Here is a 16125-nt window from a genome sequence, read left to right on the forward strand (position 1 = left end):
AAAGTTTTTTGAGCCAGAATAAGCTTCATTACTAACGTTTAAGTTAAGTAGATTGTTGTCTGGGTGTTAATTATAAAGTTATCAATTATGGAAGAGAGGCAATAGTGTTCAGAAGAGATGGCATAAGCATTTCATGTCTTTAATTGATCCAAGTGAAGTGGCAACATTATATTTGGGAGAAAGTAGAATGCATCCCCAACTACTCAGGGTAGCAGCCTTACTCATACCGTGCAGGCAGGGGCGTAATGAGGGGGGGGCAGGCAGGGCACGTGCCCTGGGTGCCATTGAAGGGGGGGTGCAAAATGCCTTCCACACCCCGCCCCCCCTGCTGTTGGAGAGGCGCCACCCCCAATGAGCACTTGCCATTTATTTCAGGCAGCAAGCCTTGCATGAAATGACTCTGAAGAGCTTGCTCAGGCTCTTCGGAGCTCGAAGCCACGCCCTTTTGCATGTGATGTCAAAGGGGGCACGGCCTCAAGCTCTGGAGCTCGAGCCCACGCCCCTTTGCATGTGATATCAAATGGAGCATGGCCTAAAGCTCCAAAGAGCCTGAACAAGCTAAACTTATAACTTTAAAATACAAGCAAAATCTGGCTTAAAACCAGGTGCGGGGGGGAGGAAAAGAGGAAAGTTACTTCAGCTGGTCAGACTGAGAGCTTGTTTCTCACAATTTGACTTCTCTAATACTACTCAATGAGCTTTGTGACTGAGGAAGTACTTGAATCTGGTGACTTATGTATGTAAACATTATTTGATCAATGATCCATTGCAGAATTGTCTGTTATACAATTTTAAATGACCCCTTTTTTGAAGTACTAGGTCTGGCTCATCTGATAATGGTGTTTTATTTTGCCAATCCCTGTAGCTCTCCTGTTGGTAAGAACCTGAGTAAAAGCAGTCCATTTGTTTTCAGCTTCTTTAAATATTTTCTTATCAGGGTAGTTTTAAAATTTCATGCCTATGAAGTAGTACTATCAAGTCTGGATTCCATGTCTTTCCTTTTGCACATCCATGATAATGTATCATCCAGTTATTGGTTTTAGTAAAGTTGCACTTCATTACTCAATTCTGAGCAAATAGTTGATATAGGAAGATGCTGAAAGGCATCATCTCATATTGCACAGGAGGATGCAATGTTAAACCCCTCCTGTATTCTACCAATAAAACCACAGGACTCTGTGGTTGCCAGGAGTCGACACCGACTTGATGGCACCACCTTTCCTTTTTTTTTTTTTTACACCGCTCTGGGCTACTTGGAGGAGGAGGAAGTGTGGGATATAAAAAGTGTAAAATAAAATAAATACTTGTTTTTGAGCTGATATTATGGTAAAGTTATCTGAAAGTTGGGTATCAGATGTTTGTATGGGGGGGGGCACAATTTCAGTGCTTGCCCTAGGCGCTATTTTCCCTTGATACGCCCCTGCCTGCAGGGAGGCTTGCTAATGCTAGGATGAGTTAGAAATGCTGCTATTTTACAGCATCCTGGAATACAGTGTGAAAATTCCAGACTACTATTGCTACTCTCCCACCGTTACACACACACACACACACACACACCAGTTTTCAAAAACAGTCAGTGATGGAAAACTGGTATCTGATAAGAATACATATGATGTAACCACAAAATACTTAATAGAAAAGCTACATTTTGCAACCATGCTTCCATAGAGCCAGATAACAGGCTAAAGTTTATTTTAATTACAGAAACTTCACAAGGCAGACAGAACAAAATCAAGCTATTCACACAAAAACATTTCAAAAGATCTTGAAGAGGCATCCTAAGAAATCAGTTGTCCAGTTCTAAAGAACATACTACTGTTGGTACCATATAAACAAGTTATTGTTGCAAAGAGAAGCTGCTAGTAAAGCCACGAATAAAGGCTGGGCCTTAGTATTAACTTAAAATTAACATTTCTTAAACATTGAGGCATGCCAGTTAAAACCACTTGCTGGAGGGCAGACAATGGGGGAGGTATCTTGCCTTCATGCCTTAGTTGTGGGTTTCCTAGAAGCATGTTGCAATCCTTATGCACCAGGGAAACAGCATGCTGGACTAGATGAGCTTTTGGTCTGAGCCAATGTCACGCTAACTGGTTGACACATGCACTTCCAAATTTATTCTGCTTCCCAGGACCCACTAGCCCAACAGACAAGGTTGCTGAGAATCTTGCACATAGTTGAGCAAGTGCTTCCAAAGCGAGGTTTGGAGTGAAGGATTCCCAGTGTAACTGTAGGATTGCTTCCTCCTTCCCCTCACACTCTTCTGTTGCCCAGCTCCAAGTCCTGCACCAGTCAGAATTGTTCAAAATCTTGATACAGACAGCCACCACTTTGCTCCACAAGGGGGCAGGTGAGGTCCCATGGTACGCAAGGACTATAGCATGCTTCTGGAAAACCCACAACTAAGGCATAAAGGCAAGAGACTTCCCTTTGTTTGCCCTCCAGCAAGGGCAACCTCCTTGTTAGAGAAGAAAGGCCACAGGCATCCTTGTGGGTTTTGTTGAGTGACTGGAGCACCTAAGCCACTATCTGTAATAGAGCTTAATAGTAGGGCTAAGGGACACTGATCCACCTTAAGTGGCACAGCGGGGAAATGCTTGACTAACAAGCAGAAGGTTCCGGTTCGAATCCCCGAACACCTACATCGGGCAGCAGCAATATAGGAAGATGTTGAAAGGCACCATCTCATACTGCACAAGTGGAGGCAATAGTAAACTCCTCCTGTATTCTACCAAAGAAAACTACAGGGCTCTGTGGGTGCCAGGAGTCAAAATTGACTTGACGGCACACTTTACCTTTAAGGGACACTTGGCCAAAATGAACTATATCAGTAAACACAAACATAGGGGGAGAAACGAAGATTGGATAAGAAATACTATGCAGGGCCTGGATTACTATGAATCTATTATTTTGTAAGTTCTTTGGGAGCTATGTCAACATTTGATTGTGTTTGCACAGTGACTTTCAGATCTATCAGAGGGGTCTTATACATTGTTCTCACACAGATCACATTGACTGCTTTATCTTTAGAGCTTGAGAGTTCAGGGTTTCTGCATAATCAAGATTATGCTGTCTCTGCAACCAGCATACTTTTAGAACACAGTTCAAAATGGGTTTCCATAAAGGAGCAAAAAGATATTCCACTAAGAATAGTGCCTTGAGAAATTTGTTGAAAGGTGGTGTTAAATACTCTGATGAAAGAAAGGCACAAGATTTGTACAGTTTTAAACTCTCAAACACAAAACATCATATTGAGCAAGCTCTGTGGATCAACAGCCAACATTGAAGCCTTCTTTCTGTGGCATAACCAAAAATAAAGAAGAGAGAACTGAAATGCCCTATAGTTTATCTTAGAAGCCATTCATTGATTAAATACCATTCTTCAAGTTCACAATTTTATAAAGTTATAGATTAAATTAAACCCATTATTTTCACATTCCATTTTCTGTATAATACCTGTGCCCACAAGCATCCCTGCAGCAGCATTCCAGATAAGCTGAAGCTTCCAAACAGTCTTCAGAGGCAGCCCCACATAGAGTGCAGTCCAATCTGGACATTGTCACAATGTCCAGATTGTGACAATGGTCAGTTCTGGACATCACTGCCACCTGAGCCTCCAGGGACAGCACTGAGTCCAGGAGAACCCCCAAGCTAGAGACTTGATCTTTCAGGGGGTGTGCAAACCCATCCAAGACCAGATTTACCTCACTACTTGGATCACCAGTTTTACTGAGCCAAAGCACCTCCATCTTACCTGGATTAGGTTTTGGCTTGTTCACCCCCATCTAATTTAGAACGGCCTCCAGACTCTGGATTAGGACATCAGTTGCCTCCCTGGCATCAGCAGATTTAAATGACAGGTAGAGCTGGGTGTCATCAGTATGACATCAGCATACTGGTGACACCACAGCCCAAACCCATGGATGACCTCTCCCAGTGGTTTCATATAGATGTTAAATAGCACGGGAGACAAGACAGAACACTGTGGCAGCCAACAGGCCAATGTCATTATTTGAACGACTCGCCAAATAAGACTGGAACCACTGTAAAACAGCGCCCCCAAGTCCCAACCCAGAGAGGCAACTCAAGAAAGATACCATGGTCAATGGTATCAAAGGTTGCTGACAACATCATCATCAAATTTGGTAATTTTGTCAAGTGTCCACTGTCTAGATTCTAGGTTTTAGAGTTGGTTCCTAGATCCAAAGAAAATTTGTCAAGGCCTGTTTTACTCCTTACATGGTGAGAAAGTTACAGTGCTTTTTAGAATGAGTGAAAATGGTAAGCACCTCAATGCCTATTACTTATAAATATGCACACAGACACACACTCACAAAGGTCCTGTTTGTAGGACTATGACATGATTTCAACGCTTGTGACCTTGTAGTCTAGACAAGCATGGTGCTTCATCCAGTTCAGGTCCCCTGTTGGTCCATCTAGACAACATCTGATGAGATAGGGAACTATTTTTGGCCATGTGGGCTGCACAGCCAAATTCTTTCTCACAGGCAGCACGGAGAGTTGGGGGCAGACAATAGAAGATATGCCTGCATTTCCCCAGAACATTTCCCACAATGTCAGTCATGCATTACAGTGCAAAACTGGTAGAGTGCCCTATGGCACGTCCCTAGATTTGATCATGAGGTTGTCAGCGGACTATGGCACATGTACTAAAAGGCATTATTTAATTTGAAGTCACAGAACACAAAGCATGGTACAAAGGGTAGAGTAAGCATTTCATAACCCATGTTTAGTTTCACACAATACTTCCACAGCAGCTTTTTTCTCTAGTATTGATACCACTGGCTCACTCATTTATTCATAAGACCTTTTTCCAGTGTTCTCTCTAATTTTTTCCAACTCTGTGCGGAATGAGTTTTCTTCTGGGTGGCAGTATCAAGGCAATGTGTGCACATGTATATTCAGAGTGGGACCTTCTTGATTAAACCTGAGCGGGATCCAAAATCAACTGAGCGGATATCAAAAAAACATGAGTGCGCGCACAAGCCGTTCTCCCCAAATTGCTGCATGCAGATTTCCCTTGGTTCTCAACTAACATTTTTAGTAATCGTTGAAAGTTTTCTCTCCAGTATAGTGTACTTATTAAAGGTCTGAACTGATATAACATTGTTTCACCTGGTTTGGAGGTAAAGCTTGGAATGTGCCTTGTGTTTTACTTGCCTGCCTCAGCACCAATAACCTGTATAATGCAATGCTTATACTTGGAATTCCTAGCAGGTGAAACTGTGGCATTTGCCTTGCAACTGCTATAGTTTGAAGGCAAATTCAGATTATATTGACAAGGAATGTGTCAATTACACTTTTTAAAAAAATCATTAAATTGCAGCAGAAAAATCATATCAATTACTTGCTTTAAACTAACATTTACATTGCACCCAACCTTCTCTAGAGCTGGTGTGCACATGCTGCTTTCGATGATGGGAAAAGTGAAATTGACAAGACTTTCCTCCCTTCAACTCTGTGGCAAATCCCACTGAAGAGTCAAGGTAAAAAGGTGATGCTGACATACGCTTAATTTCATCTCTTTGCACCTTCGGTGTCCATGGAGTAGCAGCAGCAATGGTGTGGGAGCTCCTGCTGGAAAAGGAGTAGGCAGCAAAAAGTTCTTTCAAGAGCAGTGGTGGCAGGTCCCTTAGTTGTGGAGGGAAAAGAGGTACACCCATTTTCCCAGCATTGGTATCTCATCTGAAGGATGTGGTCCATTGCACTGTGCAATTAGCACCAAGTCAAACTAGAAGTTGCATGTTGGTGAAGTGGAGGGGGAGAGCTTTTTAAAAGAACAGTCTGAAAGAATCCATAGATTTTGTTTGGCCCTCAACAAGTTATGGGGAATCTGAACTGATCTCTTGCAGTTTTTTCCACAATTAGATGCAGGCCTGCAGCATGGGGTAGAAGGCGGGTTCAATGCTTCTTTCCATGCATTTCCCTGAACTAAATCTACCCCCCACCCCAAACGTTTCTCCTTGCCCTGTAGGATACTTGTATGTTTGGTGCTAATGTTAGCTTCTGGTCGGGGGTGGGGGATGGGATGCAGATTTGGTTCAAGAAAATGGTGTTGTTGTGGAGGTGGGGGGCAGGGAGAACAAAACCATTTCCCCTTTGTGCACAACCGAATCACCATACACTACATAGCTGTTAAAAGAACCACAGGAAATCCAGTTGCACATATTCCATCATTTTGTCCTGCTGGCCCTCAGACACCAATGACTGCTAGGATGCAGCTGTAGCAGTCATTAGCACATGCTTTGCATGCAAGTTGTCCCAACCAAAACCTCCAGCATCTCCATCTAGGGCTGGGAAGTGCCCCTCCCTGAAACTCTGAACAGCCACTGCCAGTAAGTACAGACAATCAGACCTCTGGTCCATCTAGGTCTGAGTGACACAGACTTAGATGGACCAATGGTCTGATTCAGAGTGGGTTCAAATAAGCAGCTGCAAGTAAGTAGGGGAAAACCTGAGGCTCCTGGCAGTTACTTCCAGCCACTTCTATGTCATCCAATCCTGAATGAATGAATGAGTGAATGAACCTTTATTTTGATCCCTGGCCAGCAGAAGAAAACAGAAAAATATTAATAAGTACATATATAACTGTCATTTGAGTCAGATAAAAAGTTATTTACATAAACATTATCCAGCCGATCTGGATAATATTTTTTAAATGGCAGGAAATAATGATTATGAATATCATAAAAATTACAATATAACTGTACATGGGCTGTTTCAATGTTCCTGAAAGACACAGGCATAATAGCTCAGCATACAGGACCTTCTTGAATCTTCCTTCAGACAAGCTATGTGTAGTACATTGAAATGAACTAGCGAAAACATTTTGCAGTATTTTGGAACAGTAATCACACCAAGATACCTGGCTGGCTTGATGATAACAGCCCGATTACCTAAAATAACGGCTATAGATACACAACCCACATCTATTTGCCGTTTATATTTGTCACACACGTGCTGTCAAATCAAAAATCTAGCTTTTGTATCCCACTGATACAATAAAATCCAGGGAAAATTCATAGTAATTTTTCCTCATAAAAGTTTCCAATAAGATTTTTTAAAAATCTGATAATACCAAGGGAGCTAAGCCAATAAGCTGAAAGTTTAATTTCAGCCATACCTCAAAAATACCTAGCCACTGTCCCATTCCTAATTTCATAATACACACTTCCAAGCAAATGAACCTGGAAATGTTGGGTGGAGAATGTCGGGTTCTGTCACCACTCAACATTTGCCCAACATCTATAACCAAGAGTTGAACTAAGATTATCGGGTTGCAATGGGAACCCAATATTCTCCACTCAACATGGCAGGTTCAGACAACAGAAAATAAGCTGCACTTGAGGTGTATGCCAAGAATGTGGGCACCTGCAATTCCCTCTTACTTGCTTGTGGGTCTGATCCGCTCTCAGTATAAAGCAGATTTGTATGACCTCTATAGGCTGCAATTTTATGCAGTGATTCCACCACCCAGTGTCCAAGAACCTGACGACAGCCAAAACAAGGTTTCTATCATGTCTCTTCCTTCAAGCTGGAAGTTCTGAGCACAGACATCCCCAACTGAATGCAAGAGCTCCAAAAAAAGTCAAGATAGTGACTAGTACATATGGAGTTTTGAAAATATAGTATTTTACACTATAATCATAAATAAAACAAGTGAGCGAGTAATGGAACTATTTCAAGCCAAAAGGATATGTTGTAGACCTTGTACTATATCTAGAGATCCATGCTACTATAAGGTCTCTAAAAGTGAACAAAGTGTGTACACAAGCACTTACTAATATACAAACTGGATGAATTCTGCAGCAGCAAGCCCAGTTTTCACTGCCTACTAAATGAATAGTGAGCAATGTGTAGCCTACAAGCAAGTCACATGCAGCCCTCATTCCCTGCCCCCAGGCACTTGAGTCTGCCCCACAGGAGGTTGATAACATCCAGAAAGCCACAGCTTTCATTTTAAGACTTCTAGTTCTTGATGCAGAGAATCAATAAAGTGCAACAGAACATTTAGCTGCAGAGAAAATAACTAAAAATGTGTCTTTTTAAAAGTCAGTTTCTAAACCCATTGCATGATTGCCAGGGAACTATCTAGGGCAAGGATGGACAAAACACAACTCCCATCATCCTCAACCACCAGAAATTGTGGCTGGGGTGATGCGAGTGGTAGTTCAAGAACAGCTGGAAGGGAAAGTTTGCCCACCCCTGATCTAGGGGCTACTAGAATGCTGATGTAGGAGACCACATTCCATTTGCCCACATGCCAATTTCCTTTCCTCCACCCCCAGAGTCAAATTACCAAAGTCACACAAACATTACTAGGGATGTGCATGAATGTTTCAGAAGGGTGGGGAGCGGTACCTTAAGCATGAGTAAAGCAGGTTCTTACCTGCTCCTCCGCCACCCCGCCACTTTTCCGGGCACGGCGCTGCACTGCTCAGAAGTTTGCACCCAGCAGCCTGTGCATGGCGGTGGGACGCGCATGGCCACCATGAATGTGCGGTGGCCATGTGTGTCCTGCTGCACGCAGGCTTCTGGGTGTAGCCCCACAGCTGCATGTGGACTTCTGAGCGGCAAAGTGCTGTGCCTGGTAAAATGGTGGGGAGATGGCAGAGCAGGTAAGGACCTGCTTTACTCATGCTTAAGGTACCACTCCCCACACTGCTGAAATTATTTGGTGGGCTACGCCAAATTGATTCAGCACATCCCTACTTGACATGCCAAAACCAATTTGCGCAGTGCAGATCCCTAAACATTACACCTCAGCAAGAGTGCAACACCTTCAACTTTTAGATTGTGAGCCCTTTGGGGACAGGGATACATCTTATTTATTTATTATTTCTCTGTGTAAACCGCCCTGAGCCATTTTTGGAAGGGCGGTATAGAAATTGAACAAACCCACCCACAAACCTACCCACCCAGCCATTGCCAGCACCCATCATATTCAAACTAGTTAGCTAATTTTTTTTTCCAAATTCATTATTAGTGCTCAAAATGATTTACAACCAAATGCTAGTTTGGACATTCTAGAAAGCAAGTAATACTGTAAGTTTGTCACACCTCCCCCACCCCCACTCTCAAGCACACTGTTAATTGAATTTGAGTACCAGGAACACAAATGCCAGTGAAAGAAGTGCTACCTAGAGAACAAAATCATGAATGGTCTGCCATGGAAGAACAATAACTGGCATATCTGTAGAATGAAGCAATAGTCATCTAAGCCCTTATAGTACGGTCCTGTACTACAAATTCTAAGCACTTTTACTCAAAAGTCATCCCACTCATTTCAATGGAATCTGCTACTTATTAAATGTACATAGGATTAAGAACACTTAATCCTAAATGTACATAGGATTAGTCCGTATTTCTCAAGCTATCTTTCAAGAGTGTTGTGTAGACCAAGATACTCACACGAATCTTTCTCCCATCTTTGTATTGGTCACAGTGTCCTATTCACTGCAGAATTCCATCCGATTCATACAACTCTTTCCCTATCTCTGTGAAGACTTCCATCTTGGATTTTCACTCTTTCTTTCCAAACTTGTCAGCCTTCCTAAGCATCTCACATGGCCCTTCTTTCCACAAATCATTGTTTACTGTAAGGTTTTTAGGTTTGTTTGCCAAAGACCCAATTTCTCTTATTTTGCAATCCTTGACTTTTTCTTCCATGCTCAAATTCTATTATGCATGCACTTTCTCCCCATAAGAAGATTTTCTATATTCTTTTCCACCAGCTCTAATATACTAAGTCTATATAATAAGTCTAGAATATCAAAGCCCACATTTGTCTTCAGCTTTCTGAATGAAAATTATCCCTAATAACTCAGGAACATAGGAAGCTACCATATACTGAGTCAGACCATTGGTCTATCTAGCTCAGAATTGTCTTCACAGACCGGCAGCAGCTTCTCTGAGGTTGCAGGAAAGAATCTCTCTCAGCCCTATCTTACCTGATATGCCTTGAAATACCCCACCCCCGAGTTACAGTACTACCTGCATATACTTCATAACCTTCTGGGTTTCCAAATCCTTGTGTGTAAATCTTTGTAGATATATCATGTACAAACAACCACTTCGTATATAATTGTGCTTTGGCAACGTACTGTATGCTTTGGTAGTTTGTTGGTTCAATTAAAAAAAATCTTTTCCTATTAAAAATAAATAAATCTTGTCCTATCTTGGAGAAGCCAGGGAGGGAACTCAAAACCTTCTGCTCTTCCCAGAGCAACTCCGTCTCCTGAGGGGAATATCTTGCAGTGCTCACACTTCTATTCTCCCATTCATATGCAACCAGGGCAGAGCCTACTTAGCTAAAGGGACAAGTCATGCTTGCTCTCCTCTTCTTGCATGACTGCATATTAACCTTCTAATAGTTATCAGGATAGCAGATATCTAATATTGGCATTACCATCATCTCATGTACTCAGCATGCAGGATTTGACATCTATAGAACATTCCTTCAAGGAGAGCTGGACAATGTAGACATTCCAATGCACACATGTTCAATCTCTGTACAGTTAATAGGTCTTTTTAACACACACTAATTATGATGTTCAGTTGTATGTGCATTCATCATAGTAGAGCTGCACAGCCATTTCATATTTATGCTGTCTCCCTGCATATGCCAACACTGCCAAGGGCCCAGATGATATTCCACTATGCCCGACTTTGTCCTTCAAAAGGCAATGTTTCACTGTGTTCCTTAACTGCCTCTCAATAACTAGATGAAAATAAGGGGCAAACAAAGAAATGTCAGCCTATTCAATACTCATCGGCTTTAATATTGATGTTCTCATCTGTACATTGCCAAGTTATTTAGAGTTAGTGGTACTTAAAAGTAAACGTGTGTCATTCTGGTTTTAGTGGCAACATAAACCAGAACTTTGTCATTTATTTTTAAAAAAATGAGAAGTAGGAACTGAGGGCTACAAACTAAGTTTCCATCTTTTATCATAAACTGATGATAAAGATAGCCAGCAGGGAAAATCCTGTAACTTATGGCAGGACGTTGGCTGGAGTCATGCCATAGAAAAATGTTAGCACTGGAATAAGAATGGTGTACAGGTTGTTGTACACTGCCCAAAGCCTCTGGACAGGGGGTGTTATAAATGTAATAATAATAATAATAATAATAATAATAATAATAATAATAATAATAATAATCTATCATCTCCAATTAGATTGATCAAAATGTGTACAAATAAGTGATCATCAATAAGTGATCAGACATGCACAAAACTAAACATGTGTTGAACAATTTTGATGTTGCAAACCCTTGGCTTATCTATACGCATAGATAATATGCCTAGCTATACGCATAGACCACACCCTGGATAAGCCAAGGATTTGCAACATCAAAATTGTTCTACACATGTTTAGTTTTGAATTTACATGCAAGACCTGTTCAGGCATGATGATGTGAATGACTGCACATGTATTTTAAAACTGCAACTAGATACAGGTCCCTTACATGCAGGATACAGGCAGGAAGTGTCCTGCTATACAGTACCTGCATTTGTGTGAATAACTGCATACAGATCTTTATACAGGTACACTCACTGTGCATGCATTAAAAACACACAACGTGAATAGATCTACAGACATTCTTACATTAGGCTCTATGCACATTCATATGTGAAATATTATACATGCATTGAGCAAAAAGTTCACAGGCTACAAATTTTAAATTGTAATTTGGTTTTTTGACAACACCTCTATACCTTTAGCACTTGCATAACAAATATACATTCAGTAAGTAACAACTTCTAGAGGAGTAGCAGCTTTAGCAGATTGTAGAAAATCAGAGTTATAGCACATCTTAAAGATTAGTATTCATGGATTACACAATCCACATTTTTGATGGAGTGGGCCATAGTCCACAAAAGCTCATACTACAATGGATTTGTTAGTCTTCAAGGTGCCACAGGGCATTTAGTAGAGAGTTTTTCCTTGAAAGTGAGACATGTTTTCTTATATCATGCTACAGGTACAGGTGTCCGGCCAGGGAACCACAACACAAAACAAAACCCCACTGACAATTGTTACTGAACTTTAGCAACCTTTCTGTGGTTTCTTAAGAATCCACCACAAGGCAGTCATCAGCCCAGAGTCTCCGGACTATTTTGCAAACTTTGCATGAAAGACTAACGTGAGTCACACTAATGTTTCTCTCTCTTCGGGAGAAGTTCCCCCAGACACAAGAACCCGTACAAGTGCTTTCTCATTTCTAGGCAAAGTGTGTCGGGGACCTCTTTGGCTTCGCAAAGGTAAGAGGGACCAGAGGTGCGCCGCGCCACCACCTTTAAGCCCAGCCGCTGACGAGGCAGTCTGTCACTTCGACAGCACTCCACTTAGGGCGACGCGCGGGTGCTCCTAGCCATTGCCATGGCCCGGCCCACGGGCTGAGGCGGCGCCCCCCATATTGGGGCTTTGCATCCTGCTCAACTGTAGGAGCCTGAGCAAGGAGGAGAGCAAAGAGCGTCCCATAATAACACCACCGTTCCCCAGAACAACAGCTGCCCACCCAAACGATGGCGGCAAATGCTGAAGCTCCTTGCTTTTCGCCCCGCCGCGCACGCCTCTCCCACTCACCGTTTCAGGGGGCTGTAATGTCTCCGTTTCGGCCAACCAAGGATCCTGTCTGCAAGGGCGCCACCACTCGCTCCGCGTACCCTCCCCTTCGTCCCGCCCCCCTCCTGCTCCTTTATAGTCCGCCCTCCCGCACGTGACTGTGTAGCAGGCCCTCGCCCGCCGGGAGGATTCGTAGCCACTCCTCATCTGCTCTACCAAGATAGAGAAATCCCGAAAGAAGCCGAGAGGTTGGCAAAGGGCGAAGCTCCTCCCAGCGGACAAGCCCTGCAAGTTGCTCAAGAGTGGTGCCTCGACTTCCGTCCCTTGGGAGTTAGAAAGTTCCAATTTGGGGAAAGAAAATACTAGACTCACGTGACAGCCCCCCCGACCCTCGCAGCTCCGGGGTTACTCTTCTAAAGTGCAGGTTCTAGTGCCATTTATTGTGAATGAATGGTTCAAGGCTGCGACGTGTCTCCGTTTTATGTTTCAAGTATGATGCGAGAATTAATGTTAGCGTGGGTTTAATTGCAAAGAAGAGGTCTTCCGAGCTCTGGGATGTCAAAAGCAGCCCGATCCTGTGCGGTTAGCCTCTGCTGATCACTGTAAGGTTAGGCGCGTCTAATTCTGCGTATACTTGAACTGCAAGGAACTTAAATAAACATCTGTAATAATGCTGATGTAAGACTCTTAATGCAGCATTATTATATATTCGGTAGGATTGTAGCCAAAATGACAAGTAGGCAGGTAAAAAGCATGCTGGTGCAATTCCAGAATTCCATGAAAACGTTTCAGTCATATATACCACTGAGCAGTCTCAGCAAAACATTATACCTGTTCTAGAAAAAAATCCAAAAAACATTATACCTGTTCTAGAAAAAAATCCAATTTCATCACTAGCCAAACAAGTAGAATGCACAGTAATATGCAAGAGAGATTAAGATGCTAGCTAGTCTTTGTCCTGGAAATATTTACTCAGGTAAGTTTATTTTATACATCATGCACCTTTTGATTTCTTCTCACTTTCAGCTTCCTTTCCTATGCAACCAGTAAATTACTAACCAACCCCACCTCGTCAAAGGTTTATGAGATTCCACTAATATATATATAATATATGTAATATCCTAGGTATTTTTCTTCAAGATGTTTTGGAGAGATGAATGATATAGAAAAATTACATATAGCTAGTACAGTACAGTAAATTATCTATAGTTAGTACAATATAAGTAGCTAGTACATATAGCTAGTACAGCTAAATTACATATAGCTAGTATTGTAGAGTCATTTTAATATGAGCTTTGTAAATTGTATGAGGCACTTCATCTGATTGAAGCAGGTATTTCAATATTCTCCACAATCGGTGGGGGTGTATTCCTTATTTTAAAAAGAGTAAAAGTAATGAGAACAATTAATTTGCTTATAAGATCATAGCAATGCTAGAAAGATAACTGGAAGCGTGAGTTAAAGGGAGGTAACATGCTGGGCAGCTGGATAAATACAGGAATGCTATTGTGAAATAGCATCATAAAATTCTAGGCAATAGAATGGTTTGGAACATGTGCTGCCTCCTAAGTACAATTCTAGTTACTGACCTAAGGACGATATTGGGCAAGATGGAAAAGAGGAACAGAGGGCCAGTTTAGATGAACACATGTCGATGCGGTCTATGCTGTGAGCAGACCTGCCCCCTGGCATCATTAAAGGATATACAGGTGAAACTCGGAAAATTAGAATATCGTGCAAAAGTCCATTAATTTCAGTAATGCAAATTAAAAGGTGAAACTGATATATGAGACAGACGCATGAGACAGACAAAGCGAGATAAGTCAAGCCTTAATTTGTTATAATTGTGATGATTATGGCGTACAGGCTCATGAAAACTCCAAATCCACAATCCCAGAAAATTAGAATATTACATGGAACCAAGAAGACAAGGATTGTAGAATAGAACAATATCGGACCTCTGAAAAGTATAAGCATGCATATGTATTCAGTACTTGGTTTGGGCCCCTTTTGCAGCAATTACTGCCTCAATGTGGCGTGGCATGGATGCTATCAGCCTGTGGCACTGATGAGGTGTTATGGAAGACCAGGATGCTTCATTAGCGGCCTTCAGCTCTTCTGCATTGTTTGGTCTCATGTCTCTCATCCTTCTCTTGGCAATGCCCCATAGATTCTCTATGGGGTCAGGTCAGGCGAGTTTGCTGGCCAATCAAGCACAGTACACTGTATACTTTTCAGAGGTCTGATATTGTTCTACAATATCAACAACAAACAGCAAGTGCCGCCTTTGTAAAGAAGCAGATGAAACAGTGGACCACCTAATCAGCTTTTGTAAAATGATTGCACAGACTGACTACAAACAAAGGCATGACAAGGTAGCAGGGATGATACACTGGAACATCTGCAAAAAATACAAGCTACCTGTAGCCAAAGATTGGTGGGACCATAAAATTGAAAAAGTTGAAGAAAATGAAGATGCAAAAATATTATGGGACTTCCGACTACAAACAGACAAACATCTGCCACACAATACACCAGATATCACTGTAGTCGAGAAGAAAGAAAAACAAGTTAAAATAATTGACATAGCAATACCAGGGGATAGCAGAATAGAAGAAAAAGAAATAGAAAAAATAACCAAATACAAAGATCTACAAATTGAAATTGAAAGGCTGTGGCATAGGGATGTGCACGAACCGGTTCGGAGACCATGTTGAGCATGCTGCTCTTACGGAGACTTCCGGGCAACGATGGGGGCAGGGGCGGCAGCGAGGAACACTGCCGCCCCAAAAACTTCGCTTGAAACTGCAGCGCCGGAGGGGGAAGAGCGGCGGGAGGGGTAAGTTCTACCCCCCCACCCTTAAAGGTAGACCCCCTCTCAGTGCCGGACCGCGCCGCGTGGTTCCGTGCACATCCCTACTGTGGCAGAAGAAGACCAAAATAATCCCAGTCGTAATTGGCGCCCTAGGTGCAATTCCAAAACAACTTGAAGAGCACCTCAACACCATAGGGGCCACAAAAATCACCATCGGCCAATTACAAAAAGCAACATTACTGGGAACAGCCTATATTCTGCGACGATATCTATAATAACGGCAACAACACTGATAATAAAATTCAGCCATCCCAGGTCCTTGGGAAGGACTCGATGTCTGGATAAAACAAACTAGTCAATAACACCTGTCTGACTGTGTAAACAACAACAAAATAATAATAAATAATAAAAGTGTCAAGTTGAAATGGCTGGTAATGCTCTGTAATTCTGGAAACACTCTGTAGATGTGCCAGTGCCGACAGGCACCCGGGTTCTGAGCCAGTTTCGAGGTAACCCCTCTTCCTCATGGGCAAATATTAACTGATATCTCTTTATATCTCAGGCAATGCTTTTTCCACAAAAAATCTTTTTACTCAGGCAGCTGCTGTCTCTCTCTCTCATGCTTGCCTGTTCATCTGTTCCAAAGTGCCATACTAATACTTGGAGGTAAGTTTACCTTGGGCCAGTCAGTATGTTCCAACCTAAAATACGTAATTGTG

At 42.2% G+C, this 16125-nt stretch overlaps 1 protein-coding gene across 5 annotated transcripts in view; it reads right to left on the reverse strand.

Moving 5' to 3' along the window:
- OSBPL1A (oxysterol binding protein like 1A) overlaps positions 1 to 16125 on the reverse strand; it is a 127298-nt gene that overhangs the window by 102068 nt on the left and 9105 nt on the right. For 2 of the 5 annotated variants that reach the window (XR_008305586.1, XM_053242967.1), the window contains exon 1: positions 12613 to 12744. The exons of 1 other annotated variant lie outside the window; for it this stretch is intronic. The gene's annotated coding sequence lies outside the window, so the exon portion shown is untranslated. Of the gene's footprint in view, positions 1 to 12612; positions 12745 to 16125 lie in introns of those variants that run through there. 2 more of the 5 variants (XM_053242966.1, XM_053242963.1) reach the window with 1 other exon arrangement.

Source organism: Hemicordylus capensis, chromosome 4, assembly GCF_027244095.1.
Source record: "Hemicordylus capensis ecotype Gifberg chromosome 4, rHemCap1.1.pri, whole genome shotgun sequence".
NCBI lineage: Eukaryota > Metazoa > Chordata > Lepidosauria > Squamata > Cordylidae > Hemicordylus > Hemicordylus capensis.